The sequence below is a fragment of the Myotis lucifugus genome, unplaced genomic scaffold (genome assembly GCF_000147115.1).
Source record: "Myotis lucifugus unplaced genomic scaffold, Myoluc2.0 scaffold_21, whole genome shotgun sequence".
NCBI classification, from domain to species: Eukaryota; Metazoa; Chordata; class Mammalia; order Chiroptera; family Vespertilionidae; genus Myotis; species Myotis lucifugus.
This window is the reverse complement of record NW_005871069.1, coordinates 1,290,189-1,297,338: the sequence shown is the minus strand read 5'-3', so window position 1 is coordinate 1,297,338 and position 7,150 is coordinate 1,290,189. Positions and strand designations below refer to the sequence as shown.

General features: G+C 41.4%; 1 pseudogene; it reads right to left on the bottom strand.

Moving 5' to 3' along the window:
- Window positions 1-5: 5 nt before the first annotated feature.
- LOC102429972 overlaps window positions 6-7,150 on the bottom strand; it is a 17,949-nt pseudogene continuing 10,804 nt past the window's right edge.

Genomic DNA, 7,150 nt, shown 5'->3' with positions numbered 1-7,150 from the left:
TCATGGATGAGGAAGGTATCATCCCGCTTGCTGTTCAGCATTTCCTCAGCCTGCGTGGGGTTGATCTTGCCCACATACCAGGTTCGTTCCTCATGGTGGGGGAGGTTCCTCATGGTGGGGGAGGTCATCCTCATCCTCCATCAGTGCGTACTGGTCTTCAGTCTCATTTTTGATTCCCAACCACTCGTTGATTTTCTTCTGCTGGGCGCCTTTCTGGGTGAGCCATACCAGGTACTGGTCTCGGATCTTGTACAGCTGCATGAGGTCTGGCTTCAGGCTATTCATGCGCTTATCTCGGTTGTCCAAGGCCTGTGTCCGCAGCCCCTGTTCCAGCTTCCTGCAGCCCTCGTGGATCTCAGCAATGCGAGACTTGAGCGTTCTGAGTTCAGCAGGATCCTCTGCATCTCTTTTTCATTGCCCTCACGCCGGAAGCGCTCCAGATACTCCTTGCTGCACTTCTCTTGAGTCTGGCCCTGCTCTTGGAAGATCTTGATGGTTTCATTGAAGGCTTCGATTGCGGTGCGCTTCATCTGCAGTTCCTGGGAGGTGCGTGTGTACTCCTCATAGAGCTGGTCATACTCACAGCTCTTGTCCTCCGCTTCAAACCAAGGTCACAAACTAATTTCCCCCCAGAAGTCACGTCCAAATATTGCGAGACTGAGGACTATAGGGCTGACTATTTACATGCTCAGTAACAGGCTCCTGTTCTAGTCCTAGGTGCCCAGGAATCCTCCACAATCCCACAATCCTCTAGTCACATTCTTCCGGTTTGGTTTTTCTAGCTCCTCCTTAAGTGGTGTTTCCTTCAGTCGCGTTGCAACATCCAGGGCCTCTAGTTGGAGAGGATTTTCCTGTTCTTTGACATTGGAAATATTGGAATCAGTGAAGTTTTGGGAGTACTGCTGCTGCCATGAACATGTCGGTCCCAAGTGCACTCATGAAACAACCGCCCATTCAGTCCACTGTTGGTGAAATCCTGGTTTGCAATGAGAAAGGTACTATGCTGAGCTGTTTTCCAATCGGATCTTCCTCTTCCTTCCCCAGCACACTCCAAACCTACCCTTGGCTGACCACCCCAAACCCGCAGACCCTTAAGACCTTTCCCCCTATTTCTTTGACTTTCCCCCATCAAACTCGCACCCTATCACGTTGTCTAAGGGCGTCCCTAACCACTCCCTGTTTGGTCATCCATCCAGTCCTTCAGGACATTTAGGAAGGGCTCTTTATATAATAAGACCAGTGGCCCGGTGCATGAAATTCATGCACATTAAAAGGGAATTAATTTGCCCTAACTGGTTTGGCTCAGTGGATAGAGTGTTGGCCTGGGGAACACTCTATGAAGGGTCCCAGGTTCGATTCCAGTCAAGGGCACATGCCTGGATTGTGTGCTCTATCCCCAGTAGGGGGCGTGCAGGAGGCAGCCAACCAATGATTCTCTCTCATCATTGATGTTTCTTTCTCTCTCTCTCCCCCTTCCTCTCTAAAATCAATAAAAATATTTTAAAAAGGGAATTCATTAGAGGAAATATTTTAATATTGCTATTTGCCCTTTCTCTATAATAGAAGTGTCAGAGATGAAAGGAAATTAGTAAAATGTATATGAAAATAATATATAAATTTATTAATAAACTAACAAAATGATATAACAACAGAGGCATGATATAAAAACAAAAACATGATATGAAAACAACAAAAACATGATATAAAAACAAAAAACATGATATAAAAACAACAAAAACATGACATAAAAACAACAGTAATGCAAACAATGACTGATAAAGTGATTAAACTTATTCTAATATCTCCCTGTACACCACATTAAGAGTGAAAACACTTTCAGAATGCTTGACTAATTTCCCTTGTGATGAAGTATTTAGAACTTTAACGTCACATGCTCTTCGAACTCGAGAGAAAGCAACATATAACTGACCATGTGCAAAAACGGGTCCAGGTAGGAATATTCTTACTCTGTCTAGAGTTTGTCCTTGTGATTTATTAATAGTCATTGCAAATGCTGGAATCACGGGAAACTGTTGTCAAATTAATTTAAATGGGAGGCCAGTGTCAGGTGGGGACAAATTAATTCTTGGATTCAGAACAACCTCTCCCTCTGCAGATCCTGTTAATACTTCAGCTTCAATAATGTTAGGTCATAATCTTTTGATAACAAATCTGGTACCATTACAAAGACCCCATTTACTATTAAGATTTTTCAATAGCATGATGATTGCACCCACTTTCAATTTTAGTTTATAACACGGCATTCCCAAAGGAGTAATATTATTAAGAAATTCGATGGCAAAATTTTCCTTTTCAGCATCATCTGTTGAATCAATGGAATCATCACTCAAATATATGTGAAAATCTCCATCAAGTATATCCAAAATTTCTTCATTTAATTTTTGAACGTGCTCATTTTTTTTGGACAAAGAATTGCATGTTTAGATATATTTTTAATATTATCTATAGATATACTATTTCTAAATGTAGCTTCAATAATAGATCCATTACAAATCATTTCACAGGGGATTTCAATAATATTCATTCCTAAGTGAAAACTGCTATCAAGTTTGCCATCTCCAAGTTTTACTAACCATCCACTATAAGCAGAATCCTCTGATCTCATATTTGTTGTAAGAGACAACTTTCTGAAACATCCCCAAACATTACAGTACTTTAAACTCTGTACTATGGCAGATCGCATAGCATGTGGTACAATACTGACACATTATCGAAAATCCCCTCCAAGAAGGAGAATTTTCCCACCAAATACAATATTCAAATTCATAACTTCTCTTAGTAATCTGTCTATGGCATTTATAGCATGACTGGATGCCATGATGCATTCATCAATAATGAGAAGTTGGACCTTTTTAATAGTTTTAGCAACTTCACTGTTTATATCAAGTCTAGAAATTGAAGTTTCATTTAATGGAATTGGTAATTTATATTGGGAATGAAAGGTTCTTCCACCGCGAAGTAAATTTGCAGCAATTCCTGTAGATGCTATAGGTAAAACAGTACCACCACGACCTCTAATATAATGTATTAAAACTTTATAAAGATATGCCTCCATGCTCTGAGGGTTGGTTCCTGCCTCAAACCTCACCCTCGCCAGAAACAGCTCAGGGAGGGCGCAGCCGTTGCCAAGGCGACCCCTGCAGGACTGACTTCCTTCCGGTTGGTCGAGCCTTGGTCGTGACGGGTGTTACACTTAGGGTTTTTATATAAATAGATAATATAGATTATATGTACCATATCTATTTAGCACAACATACATGTGTAGATAGATAGATGATGGATGGATAGACAGTTGGATAAATAGACAGATGGGTGGAATGTAGAACATATTAGGGGAAAACAGCGTGTTTTATTTCCTTTGATGTTGTTGATGAGATGAGAAAATTTGCTGTACACATGTGCTTTGGGTGAGGTTGTATGGAAGCTGTGGAGAGAAATCAGTAATTGGAAAGGTCAAGCAGCACATTTCAGGTCCTTCGGCAAGCTTACTTCATTCTGGATGAGGTTGGGTGGTCATGGGTAGGAACAGCCAATTCAGGCAGGGGCTGGAGTAAGAAGAAATGAGCTGATTGCTCCCTTTCCCACCCAGTGGCCCCAGACTTCATCTCAAGAAACCTTCAGTGCCTCCCAGTGCTTTCTGAAATAGGCATTGTGTTTCTTTTATTTTCCACACCCTCTAAGCCTGGGCCTCGGGATTCAGAACTCTGCAAGATAATGATGATGATAATATCACCCGACATTTATATTGTACTCTGCAAAGTGTTTTCATACTACATGTTTCACTTGGCCCATGTGTTTAAAGATAAGCTGCCTCCATGCCCCACACGAAGGCTGTGGTGGCCAACGCCCCCTTCTTTCCTGCACCTCCCACCTCCGAGGCCGTTGGCCATGACAGTGACTCCCCTCTGCCATGCCTGGCCTTCCAAAGACAGTGTCCCAAAGACCCACACATTGAAGAACTTTCTGAAGCTTATTATCTTGCTCTAAAAGAAAGTTCTTTATTTTTGATAGCTCAGAATTTTCCCTCAATGCTCATTTTTCTCTCTATAAATTAAATCTGAGGATCCCTGCTCCTCCAAGTGTGATCTGGGGACCGGCAGCATCAGCATTGCTTGGAGTCTGGTGAAAATGCAGTCTCTGACCCCATTTGTGGGCCTACAGATTTGGGACCTGCATTCTCACAAGATCCCAGGGGACTCAAGTGTTCACCAAAGTTTGGGAATCTCTGTTATAATGGTCCTACATACAAAAAGTGTTTCAAATACATTTTTTATATTTTCAAAGACTTTTTTTATATTTTGTTGATAAATGAATTGTTGGTCATAAGTATTCACTCCATAGATTTTGTTCGTTAGCTTTGCTAGCTTACAGAGTACTGACATTCCAGATGCTTTGAAACTTGTAGTAAGTTGGGCAGAGGGTTTTTGCTATTGACTATCACCCACTTCTAATACTGTATTGATTCTGAAGCTCAGAATCAGTGACTGGGCCTCAGGGAGTGTCAAGAAGTGGGAGTATTAGGGGAAATTGTAGACTGTTTTTGTATATTGTTTGGGACAAATACTTTAATTCCTGGGTGATATTGATAAATCTAGTGTTAATGTATTCAGAATAATAATATGTACTAAGAGAATGAAGCTTTGTTTACAGCAGATGGGAGATTAAATTATGATGGTCTCCTATATACACAGGTTTCACAGTACATCTACAAAGAGGAGGGGAGCCATTGTTTTATTTGTCAGGGTGCATATAAACTTTACCAGAAGAATTAGAAAGGCGGCGCTTGAATATCAAGTATAACTGATAGAGTGGAAATTTACAATGGCGATGTTCCAGTGCTCGGTGGGGAGCCACACAGAGTTGTCTCAGTGCATCCTCACAGTGAGCAGTAGTGATGTGTTATGGTCGCGTCGGCAGGCCACACAGTGGGAAAGCATTGCTGCGTGGCTAGACGAGGGGCTCTCAGCACATTCTCTCATGCCCACTGTTCTTGGCCTAGAATTTGACATACAGAATATTCTCATTGAACACTTTTTAAAATTAATAACTCAAAGTCATGTTTCAGAGTTTTTCTAATATGTGCAGAGAACTGACACATTGGAGAAATGTTTACCTGGGCACAGTTTCCAAAAGGAATGAAGCTTCAAATCATGGCCCCAGATCTCTCTATCCAGGCCCTCAGACCAACTTGCTGAACATAAAATACTAAAAATGTGCCTGGGAGAGCAGCAGCTCAATAAGTATTTGCTGAACCAGCAGACAAGGGAATTTGTTTTTTCAAATCCCTTTACCTGCTTTCCTGTAATGGTGAGTCCTGTCGATATGGCATGACACCCTGGTGGGCTAGTTACAGACAGAGGCAGAGTCTGGCAGGAATTACAGCAGGTAATTTAATGTTTTCATTGATTTTTTAGAAAGAGAGGAAGGGAGAGGGACATAGAAACATCAGTGAGAGAGAGATATCAATTAGCTGCCTCCTGCACTCTGGGGATCGAGCCCACTACCTAGGCATGTGTCCTGACCCAGAATCCAACCAATGACCTGTCAGTGCATGGAACAACACTCAACCAACTGAGCACCGGCCAGGCTGGATCATTTTCTTAAAAGAAGGGCTGTGTAAAGGTAACTGGAAGCTGAAAAAATAAGTTCTTATTCAGCACAGATTATTGCTGAGTCAGAACAGAACTCATATCCATGAAAAAGACTTCCTTGATAAAGTGAAACTTTTTTCTAATTATAATATATTATTATTGTAGAAAATGTATAAAACACATTAAAGTATAAGAGGAAATTGAATTTTGTCTTCCCCATCACTGGGAGATAGCTGTGGCTATTATTTGGAGATGTTTTCTTTTAATATATTTTCTATGCACATACACATTTATAGAAGCAGAATGATTAAATTTCTGATTTTATATTTTACCTTTTCTTCTAACATTGTATCATAAAGTATTTTTCAATATTAATGAACATTCTTTAAAAATACCATATTAATATCTGACTGTACATATGCATACACAAAATACATTTAAACATTCTTCTAGTGTTGCTATTCTAAACAGTCCAAGTAAATCAGAAATTCACATTTCAGATTATTTTCTTGGTGTAGTTTCCTAGAAAGTTGAAAAGGCTTTCTAAAGAACAGCAGTACACTCATAAGTTGAGGTGAAGCTATAGAAAAGTAGTGCTGGACAGAATCCTATGTGCCTCGGGCCTTAGGCCTTGGCTCAGCCCATCATATTGCTGGGCTTCTCTTTGAGGGTTTCTTAAATTTCCTGGCTTCTAAAAGACAGAGAATTTCTCTAATATTTACTCCATAAGCTAAGAGAAAGAGGAGAAGGAGCAATATTATTCCTTGAAAGAGAAAGTAATATATTTTTCATCAATGTGATTTTATCCCAAATGTCTTTGAAGGACTAGCGTCTACTCAGGTTCATAAAATGTGCTTCAGCCTTACAACAACCTTTTGATGGAGGCATTTGAGGTTTGTTATTATAAACTAGAGGCCTGATGCATGACTGCGGGGGTGGGGGGGGGGTGGGGGAGGGGTGGTGTCCCTCAGCCTGGCCTTCACACTCTTGCAGTGCTGGAGCCCTCAGGGAATGTCTGACTGTCATAGAGGTGGGAGAGGCTCCCTCTACCACTGCTGCACTCACCAGCTGTGAGCCTGGCTCAGGGCTTCTGGCTGAGTGGTGCTCCCCCTGTGAGAGTGCACTAACCACCAGGGCACAGCTCCTGTGCTGAGCATTGGCTCCCTGGTGGTCAGTGTTCACCGTGCCGGCTTTTCCTTGTTAGACATAAAAAGGCTGCTCTGTTAAGATGAATTCTAGCTCTTATTTTCTAGTGTACACTACAAAATAAAAATATTACTCCTTGTAGCACATTTTCCAGAAATAAACCATAAAGAAAGACAGCAGGGACTTCTTCCAAATATAGCCTAGAGCTAACGTCCAGAAACATGCAAAGATAGTGTGTGCTCATGCCTACTGCAACATGGAAGATGGGCGTTTCAGTCGCGCTATTTTGTATTATATCCCTCGGATATGAGAGTATAGAGGTTAGGCCGCTCTGTCAGAGGCACGGTCTCTCTTCTCTGAATGGACCAGGGAAACTATCAAAGATAGACTCC